The following is a 16380-nucleotide window of genomic DNA, read 5'->3' as shown; positions in this document are numbered from 1 at the left end:
GTTTTGGCCTCTGCAGTTATCACAATTCAGGTCCACACGGGCTTTCCCAACTCCGTATTTGAAGAAATGGTGCATGTAGTTGATGACTGAGCTGCTGCCTTTGCTTGTTTGGGCCAGCTCTCTTTTTAATGACTGTATGTATGGTGGATTAGATTCAGGCGTGTTCTACTGATTAATTTAAAAAACTAATTCCAGATACAAATATTTTAGCATTATTATACAATAGATGCGAAATGGCATTCTGAGATATATCCACACACAGTTCATGCAGGTAATGTTAGCTACTGTAACTAGTCAGCCATCTAACGTCAGGTGGCTAGCTACCAGCAAGCTTTAACTAGCAATACAAACCGATTGTCAAAGCTAGCTGAAGTTAACCAATAAGTTCAATGTTCGCTAAATAACAATAGGCTACAACTAGCAATGCGAAATGGCATTCTGAGAAAACATCACTAACATTACACACACTTTATACACATAGGGTAATGTTAGCTAGCAAGCCACCTCACCTCAACTAATGCTAGCTAGCTAACTGCAAGCTTTACCTTGGGATATTTAGTTTAGACATGTCACTTTAACGTTAGCTAGATAGCTAAAAAATTAACTATAATCCCAATCCATAGCAATACAAACCGGATTGTCATAGCAAGCAAAAAGCTAATGTTAGGTTCACTGTTAGTTAACAAGCCAGCTATCGAACTCCAGCTGGCTAGCTAACAGCATGCTTTAGTTTGCAATGAAAACAAATTTCAGACAAAATTAGAAACGTTAAATATCTGAATCTGTAGCTAGATTCTTACCTGTATACAGTTGAAGTCAGAAGTTTACATACACTTAGGTTGGAGTCATTAAAACTCCTTTTTTGAACACTCCACAAAATTCTTGTAAACAAACTAGAGTTTTGGAAAGTCGGTTAGGACATCTGATTTGTGCATGACACAATACATTTTTTCCAAAAAATTTTTACAGACAGATTATTTCACTTCTAACTCACCCTATCACAATTCCAGTAGGTCAGAAGTTTACATACACTAAGTTGACTGTGCTTTAAACTGCTTGGAAAATTCCATAAAATGATATCATGACTGTAGAAGCTTCTGATAGGCTAATTGACATCATTTGAGTCAATTGGAGGTGTACCTGTGGATGTATTCCAAGGCCTACCTTCAAACTCAGTGCCTCTTTGCTTGACATCATGGGAAAAATTTTAAAAATCAGCCAAGACCACAGAAAACATTGTAGACCTCCAGAAGTCTGGTGCATCCTTGGGAGCAACTTCCAAACACCTGAAGGTACCACGTTCATCTGTACAAACAATAATACGCAAGTATAAACACCATGGGACCACGCAGCCGTCATACCATTCAGGAAGGTCGACGCGTTCTGTCTCCTAGAGATGAACGTACTTTGGTGCGAAAAGTGCAAATCAATCCCAGAACAACAGCAAAGGACCTTGTGAAGATGCTGGAGGAAATAGGTACAAAAGTATTTATATCCACAGTAAAACAAGTCCTATATCGACATAACCTGAAAGGCTGCTCAGCAAGGAAGAAGCCACTGCTCCAAAACAGCGCTAAAAAGCCAGACTACGGTTTGCAACTGCACATGGGGACAAAGATTGTACTTTTTGTAGAAACGTCCTCTGGTCTGATGAAACAAAAATAGAACTGTTTGACCATAATGACCATTGTTATGTTTGGAAGAGAAAGGGTGAGGTTTGCAAGCCGAAGAACACCCTTCCAACCGTGAAGCACGGGGTGGCAGCAACATGTTGTGGGGGTGCTTTGCTGGTGCACATCACAAAATAGATGGCATCATGAGGTTGGAATATTATGTGGATATATTGAAGCAACATCTCAAGACATCAGTCAGGAAGTTAAAACTTGATCTCAAATGGGTCTTCCAAATGGACAATGACCCCAAGCATACTTCCAAAATGGCTCAAGGACAACAAAGTCAAGGTTTTGGAGTGGCCATCACAAAGCCTTTACCTCAATCCTATAGAAAATGTGTGGACAGAACTGAACAAGCGTGTGCAAGCAAGGAGGCCTACAAACTGACTCAGTAACACCAGCTCTATCAGGAGGAATGGGCCAAAATTCACCCAACTTATTCTGGGAAGCTTGTGGAAGGGTACCTGAAACGTTTGACCCAAGTTAAACAATTTAAAGGCGATGCTACCAAATACTAATTGAGTGTAGGTAAACTTCTGACCCACTGGGAATGTGATGAAATAAATAAATGCTGAAATAAATCATTCTCTCAACTATTATTCTGACATTTCACATTCTTAAAATAAAGTGGTGATCCTAACTGACCTAAAACAGGGAATTTTTACTGGGATTAAATGTCAGGAATTGTGAAACTGAATTTAAATGTATTTGACTAAGGTGTATGTCATCTTCCGACTTCAACTGTACATGGATGAAAGCTTCACGGCAGACTGCAACCCCTTTTGTAAGATATCCTGTGTTTCTGTTTAGTTTGCACAGCTTGTTTGGCCCGTTGTGTTCCACTGATTTCAAAAAGTGTTATGAAATGAGAGAGTCAGCATTGCATGGCACAATCATCGTCCAGAAAGTAGTCCATCACAACTTTTCCCCACTGACCTTTGTCGAATGATAAATTCAGTGCAACAATGTTATTGAGAGCATTAGCAACATATTTTCAGTTCTCCATGGCTAACATAATATAAAAAAAAATAACTGCAGTAGAAACAATTATTTACGCATTACAAGCAGCTAATTTTATAGGCACAAAATGCAACACCGACCAATCCAAACTCATCTCTCGGCATGTCCAGCCCACTCATTATCTCAGCCAATTATGGCTAGCGGGAAGATTTGCTCGCTTTTTCTGTGGCTAAACCAACTAGGCTCGTAATTTAACAATTTTATTCGTATTTACAGATGACATACAAGTTTGATATTAAGGCACATGAAAGTTCACATGTTCGAGAAGATATTTCTGCCAAAAAAATGCTTTTTGATCAAAAATATGTTTTTACGTTCAAAAGGCTCTCCTGTGAAGTCGTGACTTGTGACATACGCCTAGTTTCCTGATCCGGTCACATTTACTCCTGAGGTGCTGGCCTGTTGCACCCTCTACAACCATTGTGACTATTATTTGACCCTGCTTGTCATCTATGAACGTTTGAACATCTTTAACCACGATCTGGCCTAAATGGTCATATACTCATATAATCTCCACCTGGCAAAGCCAGAAGAGGTCTGGCCACCCCTCGGAGCCCGGTTCCTCTCTAGGTTTCTTCCTATGTTCATGCCTTTCTAGGGATTTTTTATTTGCCACTGTGCTTCTAAATCTGCATTGCTTGCTGTTTGGGGTATTAGCATGGGCTATCTGTATAAGCACTTTGTGACATCTGCTGATATGAAAAGGGCTTTATAAAACACATTTGACTGATTGAAATGGCATAGTTCCAGGTCCATGGGTTACAGTCTGACATCAAACATTAACAACGAGACACGTCGTAGCTAACTACCTTAAACAGCCATTGCTTCCATCCAAACCATTTGGTTGAATCTCTTCTTTCCAGCTTGCTTTATTTTAACGGAGGCCTTATTTTAGTGTTCAGTGGCTGATGAGCACCAAAATGTTTTCTACATGTCCTTCATAATGCAAAGTTTGAAAATGATTTGCTAGGAGGTAGTTAACATAATTCCTTATGACCAATCAGCTAGCTAGCTAGCTAGAAGACGATAAATAACCATGAAGTCCAATCAAAACTACCGGAGATGAGACTTCGATTTATCCGTGGCCAATGACATTGAGCCTTCTTGAGGGGGCACTACTAATGTGTCTCTATGGCAGCACCCAAGGGCTGAAGCTGCCTGACCACATAACCAGTAAATCTAAATTATATTAAATGTTATTTGTCACATACATTTGTCACGTATGAAAGGTGCAGTAAAATGCTTTTGTGCTAGCTCCCACAACATTACAGTACAATATTTAAAAATATAAAGTGGGTAGTGTCTTGGTTGTGCAGTTGAATAAATAGTATATACTAGAGCAGCAGTGTTGACTGTGTGTGTGGGAGTCTGTGTGCATGTGTGTGCTTGTGTGTGTGTGTTTATGGGTGTGTGTGTGTGTGTGTGTGTGTGTGTAAGGGTTGGATGTGTGGAGAATCAGTGCAAGTAGTTGTCTAAGGTGCAGATAGTCTCTATGGTATTTGGTTTTTCTGGTATTTTATTAGGATCCCCATTAGCTGTTGCAAAAGCAGCAGCTACTCTTCCTGCAGGTCTGTGCAGGGAGACAGCTAGGGTTACCTTGTGGTAGAAGCTGTCTCGGAGCGTGTTGGTAGGAGCCCCGATGCTACGATACCACTTGCCAGATGGTAGCAGAGTGAACAGTCTGTGGCTCGGGTGACTGGAGTCCTTGGCGACCTTCCAGACATTCCTCAAGCCTCGTTGTCGGTGTGATCGGTCCATGTCAGGATCCTACCCACACATGTGATGTGCACGCTGAGGATCTTGAAGCTTTTGACCCTCTTTACTGAAGCCTTGTCGATTTCGATAGGGGCGTGTACCTCCCCTTTTCCTGTAGTCCACAATCAGCTCCTTGGTTTTGCTGACATTGAGGGAGAGAATGTCTTCCTGGCACCACTTCCAGGATTATAACATGCTCCCTGTAGGCTGTCTTGTCGCCGTCTGTGATCAGGCCCACCACCATCATGTCGTCTGCAAACTTAATGAAAGTGTCCCTGTTTTTGACCTTGTGGGAGATCCGTCGATGTGCCCTTGAGCAGGGCATTGACTCTGGTTGCTTCTGTGTGTCACTCTGGATGAGAGGCTGTTAGATGACTAATGTGATGTAGTTGTTGAGTGACTTCACTGCAAGTATATTGTATGTTTAAAATATTCAATAAAATATACACTGCTCAAAAAAAGGGAACACTTAAACAACACAATGTAACTCCAAGTCAATCACACTTCTGTGAAATCAAACTGTCCACTTAGGAAGCAACACTGATTGACAATACATTTCACATGCTGTTGTGCAAATGGCATAGACAACAGGTGGAAATTATAGGCAATTAGCAAGACACCCCCAATAAAGGAGTGGTTCTGCAGCTGGGGACCACAGACACTTCTCAGTTCCTATGCTTCCTGGCTGATGTTTTGGCCACTTTTGAATGCTGGCGGTGCTTTCACTCTATTGGTAGCATGAGACAGAGTCTACAACCCACACAAGTGGCTCAGGAAGTGCAGCTCATCCAGGATGGCACATCAATGCGAGCTGTGGCAAGAAGGTTTGTTGTGTCTGTCAGCGTAGTGTCCAGAGCATGGAGACGCTACCAGGAGACAGGCCAGTACATCAGGAGACGTGGAGGAGGCCGTAGGAGGGCAACAACCCAGCAGCAGGACCGCTACCTCCGCCTTTGTGCAAGGAGGAGCACTGCCAGAGCCCTGCAAAATGACCTCCAGCAGGCGACAAATGTGCATGTGTCTGCTCAAACGGCCAGAAACAGACTCCATGAGGGTGGTATGAGGGCCCGATGTCCACATGTGGGGGTTGTGCTTACACCCCAACACTATGCAGGACGTTTGGCATTTGCCAGAGAACACCGGGATTGGCAAATTCGCAATTGGCGCCCTGTGCTCTTCACAGATGAAAGCAGGTTCACACTGAGCACGTGACAGACGTGACAGAGTCTGGAGATGCCGTGGAGAACGTTCTGCTGCCTGCAACATCCTCCAGCATGACCGGTTTGGCGGTGGGTCAGTCATGGTGTGGGGTGGCATTTCTTTGGGGGGCCGCACAGCCCTCCATGTGCTCGCAAGACAATGCTAGACCTCATGTGGCTGGAGTGTGCCAGCAGTTCCTACAAGAGGAAGGCATTGATGCTATGGACTGGCCCGCCCGTTCCCCAGACCTGAATCCAATTGAGCACATCTGGGACATCATGTCTCGCTTCATCACCAACGCCACGTTGCGCCACAGACTGTCCAGGAGTTGGCGGATGCTTTAGTCTAGGTCTGGGAGGAGATCCCTCAGGAGACCATCCACTACCTCATCAGGAGCATGCCCAGGCGTTGTAGGGAGGTCATACAGGCACGTGGAGGCCACACACACTACTGAGCCTAATTTTGACTTGTTTAAAAGACATTACATCAAAGTTGGATCAGCCTGTAGTGTGGTTTTCCACTTTAATTTTGAGTGTGACTCCAAATCCAGACCTCTATGGGTTGATACATTGTATTTCCATTGATAATTTTTGTGTGAGTTTGTTGTCAGCACATTCAACTATGTAAAGAAAACAGTATTTAATAAGAATATTTCATTCATTCAGATCTAGGATGTGTTATTTTAGTGTTCCCTTTATTTTTTTGAGCAGTGTACATAAAAAAAGAAAAAAAGTTAATGATGGTGTTGGTCCTGCTTGGCCACGCAGTTGTAAGTGTACAAAGAGTACAGGCGGGGGCTGAGCACACACCTATGGGGCACCCCCCCATGCGGAGGTGTTGTTGCCTACCCTCACCACCTGGGGTCTGCCTGTTAGGGAGCCCAGGATGCAGTTGCAGAGGGAGGTGTTCATACCCAGGGCCTTGAGCAGTACGTGCTGTGGCTGCGCACTGTCCCAAAGAATTCACTCACCCATCCGAACATTTCAGCACCCAGCATTCATGCTCAGCCAATTACCTGCAACCAGAGAAGATCAATGAGGGCTAACCCCTGGCTAGCCCCTTCACAAGAGAGTACTGAGGGAGGCTGAAACAGCTGCATAAGGGAGCTGCTTACTCAAACAAAATGAACCAAAATAACAAGACAAAAGGGATGCGATCATGTATACTTTATTAGTATTTTTTTTGCAGCAATTGACCATGAAGGCCTGATTCACGCAGTCTCCTCTGAACAGTTGATATTGAGATGTGTCTGTAACTTGAACTCTGAAGCATTTATTTGGGCTGCAATTTCTGAGGCTGGTAACTCTAATGACCTTATCCTTTGCAGCAGATGTAACTCTGGGTCTTCCTTTCCTGTGGCGGTCCTCATGAGAGCCAATTTCATCATGCACGTGAAATGTTCCAGATTGACTGTCCTTCATGTCTCAAAGTAATTATTGAGTCTCATTTCTCTTTGTTTATTTCAGCTGTTCTTGCCATAATATGGACTTTTTTTTCTGTATACCACCCATACTTTGTCACAACACAACTGATTGGCTCAAATGCGTTAAGAAGTATCACGTTTAAGGAAAGACCCAGATACAGACAGTGTCGAGGTAACAAAAGTGTATTACTAGAACAGGGGCCATGCAAACCAACAGGTCAAGGGCAGGCAGAGCTCAGTAATCCAGATCAGAGTGCAAAAGGTACAGACCGGTGGGCAGTCTCAGGGTCAGGGCAGGTAGAGGTCAATAATCCAGTGTGGTGGGACAAGATACAGGACGGCAGGCAGGATCAGGGCAGGCAGAATGGTCAAAACCAGGAAAACTAGAAAACAGGAACTTTAGAAAAGACAGGAGAAAGGGGAAAACCGCTGGTAGGCTTGACAAACAAAACAAACTGGCAACAAACAGAGAACACAGGTGTAAATACACAGGGGATAATGAGGGGAGATGGGAGACACCTGGTGGGGGGTGGAGACAAGCACAAAGACAGGTGAAACAGATCAGGTTGTGACAAGAAGGAAAGAAATTCCACAAATGTACTTTTAACAAAGCACACCTGAAATGCATTTCTCATGAAGCTGGTTAAGAGATTAAGAGAATGCCAAGAGTGTGCAAAGCTGTCATCAAGGAAAGAGGAATCTGAAATATAAAACATCTTTTGATTTGTTTAAAACTTTTTTAGTTACTATATGATTCCATATGTTATTTAATAGTTTTGACTTCTTCACTATTATTCTACAATGTAGAAAATATTAAAAATCAAGAACAACCCTTGAGTGAGTAGGTGTGTCCAAACTTTTGACCTGTACTGTATGTTTTTTAACTATCCGTTCCCCACCTAAGCATGTCAAGTAACCTTTGTACATTTTGTTTTTAGGTATGAAGACAGCACTTCCTCTCCCTCTTGGTGAAAAATGTTCAGCTGTTGTCTCATAGAGAAAGACAGAGTGGTGGATGGACAGACAGACAGACAGACAGACAGACAGACAGACAGACAGACAGACAGACAGACAGACAGACAGACAGACAGACAGACAGACAGACAGACAGACAGACAGACAGACAGAAAGAAAGAAAGAAAGAAAGAAAGAAAGAAAGAAAGAAAGACAGAAAGACAGACAGACACTAACAAGCCTAAGGAGTCCCATCCCAGAATGACTGACATTAAGATCACATTGGGGCACATAATGCAATTTACCTGTCTCATCAGCTAATGGAGAACAAATCCATTTTCTCCCAAACAGGAAGGGCCACATACATTAACTTGATTGCGGTGCAGATTCAAGTGGGTGCGGCTAATGAGAGCTGATGTGATTACTGTCCACCACTCATTTGAAAATGCTGCAAACAAAATAAACCCTAAACCCCAAATAGAGCAAGGAAGAGAATGGGAGTGAAATCAAAAACAAAACCTGGAAAAACAAAAACAAGACTCCGTCTAGCTCTGTAGAGGGTCTGCAGTGGACGTTTCGATCAACAACAAACAAATAGAGAATAAGGAAGGGAATGAGGAGGTGGAAATAAGGAAGGGAATGGAGTGGCTGGTGTTTGAACAGTATCTCACTGAAACTTTCCAGTCGACGGGGCTTAGAGGGAATAGAATCAGAGTTGGGTACAAATAAGATAAAGGTCTCATCTCCTCCTCTCCTCTCCATCCCCTTCTCCTGTCTACTCGCTGGATGATAATGTACTTTTGTTTTGTGAAGTTTAAGTGCACCTCTGCTCTCTTCTCCTCTATTTATCTCCCATTACCTCCCTCTTTCTCTTTGTTCATACAAGGTGACTTCCAGAGTGGTCTGAGACTCTGTAGAGGTTACAAGGAGAGGAGCGTTTGGTGGCAGTGGCACGCTGTGTCTCTCTCTCCCTCTGCTTTGTTTCTGCTTCAGATCCGACAGAGAGATTGATACAGTAGTGTTATTCAGGGGAGAGGAGAGCGGTTATCTGAACCCAGCCTAGCAATTTCATTCCATTAAGTTATGCAAAGTGGGTGAGAGTAGGAGGAAAGGAGAGAACAGGATAGGCCACAGATACCATAGATGCCCATAACTAGAGGGAGATCCAAAATGAAGTAATATGCTAAACTGTCTCTCCTCAGGCCCACAGGACACCATTTTAATTTCCAGCGAGAAGTTCACTCACTAGCTTTTTCTCTGAGTTTGTTTTTCCTATCCACACACACACACACACACACACACACACACACACACACACACACACACACACACACACACACACACACACACACACACACACACACACACACACACACACACATAGTTAAAGTCGGAAGTTTACATACACTTAGGTTGGAGTCATTAAAACTCGTTTTTCAACCACTCCACAAATTTCTTGTTAACAAACTATAGTTTTGGTAATTCGGTTAGGACATCTGCTTTGCGCATGACACAAGTACATTTTCTAACAATTGTTTAGGCCGATTATTTCACTTATAATTCACTGAATCACAATTCCAGTGGGTCAGAAGTTTACATATACTAAGATGACTGTGCCTTTAAACAGCTTGAAGAATTCCAGAAATATTATGTCACGGCTTTAGAAGCATCTGATAGGCTAATTGACATCATTTGAGTCAATTGGAGATGTACTTGTGCATGTATTTCAGTCAATTTAGTGTATGTAAACTTCTGACCCACTGGAATTGTGATACAGTGAATTATAAGTGAAATAATCTGTCTGTAAACAATTGTTGGAAAAATTACTTGTGTCATGCACAAAGTAGATGTCCTAACCGACTTGCCAACATTATAGTTTGTTAACAAGAAATGTGTGGAGTGGTTGAAAAACCAGTTTTAATGACTCCAACCTAAGTGTATGTAAACTTCCGACTTCAACTGTATATCCTAATTAGGTAGTTTTTTGTGGCAGGAAACCGGATGGGTTAAAAGTGTGTATGAATAATTAAAACAAAATAAAATGAATAAAATTAACAAAACGGGTAAATAATCTTATCATATCCACCAGCTGTGTAGATACACCACCTCCCCACACCCCCACACCCTTTCCTTCCCGTAAAAACACGAACACGAGGCCTAAGCTGCTTATAAATATTTCTAATTAAAAACAGAAGAGGGAAGCAGGGCAAGTAACGTCTTTATCACCCCAGCCACTGCTGCTCCAGGTATCTTTGATGCCGAAACAGCCATTTTGATCTGACAGTTTAGTTTAGGGAGAGACTTCAATCGGCTTGTCTCACTCCTCTCTCTCACCTTACCTCATCCTCTCCTCTCATCATCCTCTCCTCTCTCCACACACACTCACCTGTTAAGGACTTCATTAGCTGATTGTATCATATTTCATCTGTTTTTGCCATACTTTTGAAAAATCCTCAGTCCTTTTTTATGATTTATTTATATCCTAAAAATGAGCACAAGCTCTTCTCTCCGAAGATCAATATTTTACAGTTACATAACAGTCCAAAAACTGTCCAATTTGTCCAATGTTCCTCTGTGCCGAGTCTTTGAGCCTCTTACTTACAAAAATAATTTGTTTTAAAGTTCTAAGTCTGTGGAAGATGGGTCGTCAATCATTATTGTTGCATGGCAACATATGTCATTCGTGAGCTATTGCGTGTTTATGTAACTTATGCTTGCAGTATTCATGTAACTCATGTATCTTATTCTCTGTAAAAAACAGACCATACAACAGGGTATAAAACTTTGAGTCCAACTCTGAAAGAGTATCATATTTTCAGCAAGTTCGAAGAACTTGTTTTGTTGACTAAAGAATTAAGATTTCATTCAGACAGCAAAACTTTGTTAAAAGAGAGTATATTTTGAAGGTACAACTTCAGTGAGGTTTGTGAAGCCCCTCGTGGTGGCCTTGTCAGGAGAAGCTGGGTAACTTTCACATCATTCTACAGCTGCAGACGAGGAGATGGGAGCACTGTGGCCTACTTAGCCACATCTCTCTCTCTCGCTCTCTCTCTCTCTCTCTCTAAAAATGATGACTACAGAATCATACAGGAGAAAAAAAGACTAAATGTCTGTTTTGTTCCTGCCAGTTAATGACACGCTTTCATTCCTGATGATGGCTGTCTCGTCGTACTGCAGTATCCTTGACTGACAGGTCCACTGGTGTTTGAGGCGTGGCAGGGGTTGGGAAAGGGATGGTGTGTGTGTGTTTGTGTGTGAGGGTGAGACGAGGGGGAGTTGGATATCACACACACATAGTTGGCTGTTGGCTGCTAACAGCTGAGAACTGCTAGCTAACTACCATGCACAAAAACAGTAAACAATTTTGGGAGTACAAACCCCAATAAATCGGTTGATCTCCCTCTAGTGGTGAATGTAAGAACTTCCGAAAATGCAGCCAGAAGAATAATTATTATTTCACGTAATTATTATTATTGTAATTTTTTCTAGAGGCATACTAAAACAAAAGAAACTTGACACAGATTGTAAATGATAACACATTAGCCCAGGAAATTAATAAATTGATTAAAATGCTGGAAGTGAATGATGGAAATAAACAATTTGTAAGGACAGACGCTGGAGACGAGAAGCAAGTACAGGGAGTGAACATTCAATGGAAAATGGACATCAAACAAAATAAGAACAGCATCTGGACGGGGGTAGCCAAACGATATTATGACAATAATGCTGACACGGGGAACCAACTGAGGAACAGACAGATATAGAGGGGCAATCAACAAAGTGAAGGAGTCAAGGTGAGTCCAATGAGCGCTGATGCACGTTATGATGGTGACAGGTGTGAGTAATGATGGGCAGCCTGGCGCCCTCGAGCACCAGAGAGGAGGAGCGGGAGCAGGCGTGACAGTACCCCCCTCTAGGGGTGCCCCCCGGCGAACCATCTGGGCGAGCCTGACGGCATGGGCCGAGGCATAGGCACTGGACGAGCCGGCTGAGGCCTGGGAGCCCAACAATCCCGCTGAGGTGTGGGAGCCCGACGAACAAGCTGTGAGGCATGACGTGGGATAGGAGCCTGATGAGCCGGCTGAGGCGTGCGGCTGAGGCATGATGTGGGATGGGAGCCTGCCGAGCCAACCGAGGCCAAGTATCCTCTCAAGCCAGCTAAGGCGTGGAAGCCCGATAAAGTAATGAAATACTAATAATGTTTTTTTTGTCAGGTTCCTTAAATGTACTGAAAATGTTCCATAGCCAAACAACTATCCTGCACCATTCCCAGAACATTGTGGGAAGGTTGTATGCAAATATCCATAGGACAACCATGCTCTCACCAAGCTCTAAGAATCAAATGGTTCTAAGAACATTATGTACCAGCTGGGATACTACTGTTTGGAAATGATAGCAGGCTAGCAGGCCTGTTTACCTCTCTGTTGGCTGGGTATCTGGTCCTTGGAGCTGCATTATAAGCACCATTTTTATCAGGGCTTGAGGCTATGCCCTGGTGGACAGACTTAACCTCTAACACACTAGCTAGCTACAGCACTGTTGTTCAACGCTGTGGAAATATCTCATGGCTCCCTCTGGAAACAATACTGTACAAGCAAAACCTTGCCTGTTTTTCCCTGTCTCTTTTGTTGTGTGTGAGGTGTCTTTTCAATTCAATTCAGTGGAATGAATTGAAATTGAAATTCGGATATGTGAATTGAAAATTGTGAAAAATTTCATAGAAAATGAATTTAATTGTAAATTAATTCGTCCCTTGAATGAAATAGAGTTAACCTCAAACCTGGTATCATTTCTGATCATTTGTAGACATTATGAGTTTCTCAGAAATGTAGACTTTTTCATTTTGTTTTGTACAGGCACCATACAAAATACAGGCACCATAGGTCCTGTACAGTAATACATCTCTTCCTGTTGAGGAGACTGATTGGGTCTGTGGGTTTTCTCCCTGTTTTGACACGACACACCTCAGTTAACGTGCAACTCTTGCTGGTTGCCAATGTTGATTAATGTGCAGTCCCTCAAAAACAAGAGAAGTACATCACAGCAACTTGTCAGGTTATTGTGACACTACATAGCTGAATGAGGGGTCAGCGCTGAGATTCATACCGCTTTTTCCATTATTGTCCACAATCATCCTAGACGCTTTGTCTCACATGAATATTGAGTCCTCTCCCTCATGAGGAAATTGGTATGGCTGCGACTTCATCTGGCTCCCCTGGACCCTGACTCCGCGAGAACAGCCAGCAGATTGAGTGTTATCTAGGAATGCTAACGCCACCAAACACAACACAGTGCCACTCCAGTTGGACCTAACACAAGGTGACAGCACTCCCTAACACACATCCCACCATGTCTAACTCATTTGTGTTGGGGCCCCTTCCAGAGAGACAGAGGAATAAGTGTAAGAGGCAGCCAGCTCTCCTATTTGTCTTATCTCATAAGCCTGTTATTAACTTCCCACTGGCCGCTCTCGTTGGTCATAGCGCCGCTGTGATTGATACTCTGCCAGGCCAGATAAACGTGCCCATCTCCTGGCTCCCAGCAAACGACCAACCACCGGTATAAAGGGAATAAAATATGAAAATTGGGCTCTGTTATGACGGGGAACATTAGCAGTGCGTACTGACCATCTGCCTGTGAAGTGACCTTTCCCAAAAAATGTGGTTAGTCTGTCTTTAACCGCTACCAACGTCTCTCTCTCTCTCTCTCTCTCTCTCTCTCTCTCTCTCTCTCTTTCTTACTGGTAGCAGGGATTTGGTGGTGTGATTTTCTTTGTGTTTGGACAGCGCTGGGGCGCAACCTTAAGGGGGATTGAATGAGAGACTGTCACTTCTCTGGGCGAGATGTAAAATCAAAGAAAACAAAGTTTGGGCTTTTGAGGAGAGTGATGGTGTTGTGTGTGTGTGTGTGTATGTGTATGTGTGTGTGTAGCGGGGGGTGGGGGGAGTCCTTAGTGGTCAGCAGCATACCACAATACATCCCACTGCTGGCTTACCGCTGAAGCTAAGCAAGGTTGGTCCTGGTCGGTCCCTGGATTGGAGACCAGACGCTGCTGGAAGTGGTGTTAGAGGGCCAGTAGGAAGCACGATTTCCTTTGGTCTAAAAATATGCCCCAGGGCAGTGATTAGGGACATTGCAGGGTGTCGCCTTTCGGATGGGACGTTAAACGGGTGGCCTTGATTCTCTGTCGTCACTAAAGATTCCATGTCACTTATCGTAAGAGTAGGGGTGTGAACCCTGGCTAAATTCCCAATCTGGCCCTCATATCGTTATGGCCACCTAATCATCCCCAGCTTCCAATTGGCTCATCCATCCCCCTCTTCTCCCCTGTAACTATTCCCCAGGTTGTTTCTGTAAATCAGAATGTGTTCTCAGTCAACTTACCTGGTAAAATAAGAGTAAAAAATATATATTAAAAAAACAGCCATGACCGTTTGCAATATTACATCAAAGAAGCTACAACAAACAATGTTTTTTTCCCTTCTGACATCAATGCACAACCAATAGAAGAGATGAGGAGCTGCTCGACGTTTCTCAGCTTTACAACAAAAACAGTAACAACAGTGATGGGACGGCCAGTGGCACTGTTTCCCTCTACTGAGGACTACTTAAGGGAATGAGATCAGAGCGTGGAGCAGAGAGAAGCAGCATTGAAATAACTCTGCAGGGGCAGGAACTGGAGCTGTTGGGGGTCGGGTTGGAAGGGGCAAACCCTGCTAGACTCTTACACTTGAAGGTGTGTGTCGTCTATTAGCTTGAGTCTGTGTGTGACGTGTACAGTTGAAGTCAGAAGTTTACATACTAGCCAAATACATTTAAACTCAGTTTTCACAATTCCTGACATTTAATCCTTGTAAAAAATATCCTGTCTTAGGTCAGTTAGAATCACTGCTTTATTTTAAGAATGTGAAATGTCAGAATAATAGTAGAGAGAATTATTTATTTCAGCTTTGATTTCATTCATCACATTCCCAGTGGGTCAAAAGTTTACATACACTCAATTCGAAGACCCATTTGCGACCAAACCTTAACTTCCTGGCTGATGTCTTGAGATGTTGCTTTAATATATCCACATAATTTCCCCCCCTCATGATGCCATCTATTTTGTCAAGTGCACCAGTTGTTCCTGCAGCAAAGCACCACCACAACATGATGCTGCCATCCCTGTGCTTCACGGTTGGGATGGTGTTCTTCAGTTTGCAAGCTTCCCCTTTTTCCTTCAAATATAACGATGGTCATTATGGCCAAATGGTTCTATTTTTGCTTCATCAGACCAGAGGACATCTCTCTAAAAAGTACGATCTTTGTCCTCATGTGCAGTTGCAAACTGTAGTCTGGATTTTTTATGGCGGTTTTGGAGCAGTGGCTTCTTCCATTCTGAGTGGCCTTTCAGGTTATGTCGATATAGGACTCGTTTTTACTGTGGATATAGATACTTTTGTACCTGTTTCCTATAGCATCTTCACAAGGTCCTTTGCTGTTGTTCTGGGATTGATTTGCACTTTTCGCACCAAAGTACGTTCATCTCTAGGAGACACTTTATTTTAAAGTGATCCTAACTGACCTAAGACAGGGAATTTTTACTAGGATTAAATGTCAGGAATTGTGAAAAACTGAGTTGAAATTTATTTGGCTAAGATGTATGTAAATGTCAGACTTCAACTGTAAGTGTATGTATAAGGGAGTGTGTTTGAGGCTTGTTGTATGCAAAAAGCTCTCCCTTGAGTGAGTGCTGTAGTGGGGGGACTAGTGTGTGTGTGTGTGTGTGTGTGTGTGTGTGTGTGTGTGTGTGTGTGTGTGTGTGTGTGTGTGTGTGTGTGTGTGTGTGTGTGTGTGTGTGTGTTTGTGTGTGCCAAACAGTAAGGGCCACAGGCACAGAATTCGAACGCTCCTCGTCAGGGTTCAAGTATATAAATGAGTAACAAAACCACCTATATTTACAAATCACTTCTGCCAAGTCAATTAGACGAGAGAGCGAGGGAAAGTTCACCTCAAACAAAGCAAAGCGATAAGCTGTGCACATTTCACATCTAAGTCATGCCTGTCACTTCCCATAACTTCTTCCCCATCCCATCCAGTGTATTTATCACTCTTGCACATGTTGATTAATCAAATGCGCTCCCTTGTGATTATTTGTCAGTTGGCTCATCACTAAAATGAACATAGATGCATGTTTTATCTACATTCAATACTCATGTTCCACTGTCTTATCACTGAGTATGTCAATAACCTGGGGCCTATGATAAATTATGGTCCATAAATTCAGCATGAGTTCAAGCGTATGTTAATGTGTGGTTGAACTGTGTGGGGTGCTGTGATACGGTCGGGTCGTGTCCTGAACAGGTGGAGTGTTTA

Source organism: Oncorhynchus kisutch, linkage group LG22 (genome assembly GCF_002021735.2).
Source record: "Oncorhynchus kisutch isolate 150728-3 linkage group LG22, Okis_V2, whole genome shotgun sequence".
Lineage (NCBI taxonomy): Eukaryota > Metazoa > Chordata > Actinopteri > Salmoniformes > Salmonidae > Oncorhynchus > Oncorhynchus kisutch.
This window is presented reverse-complemented; position numbering follows the sequence as displayed.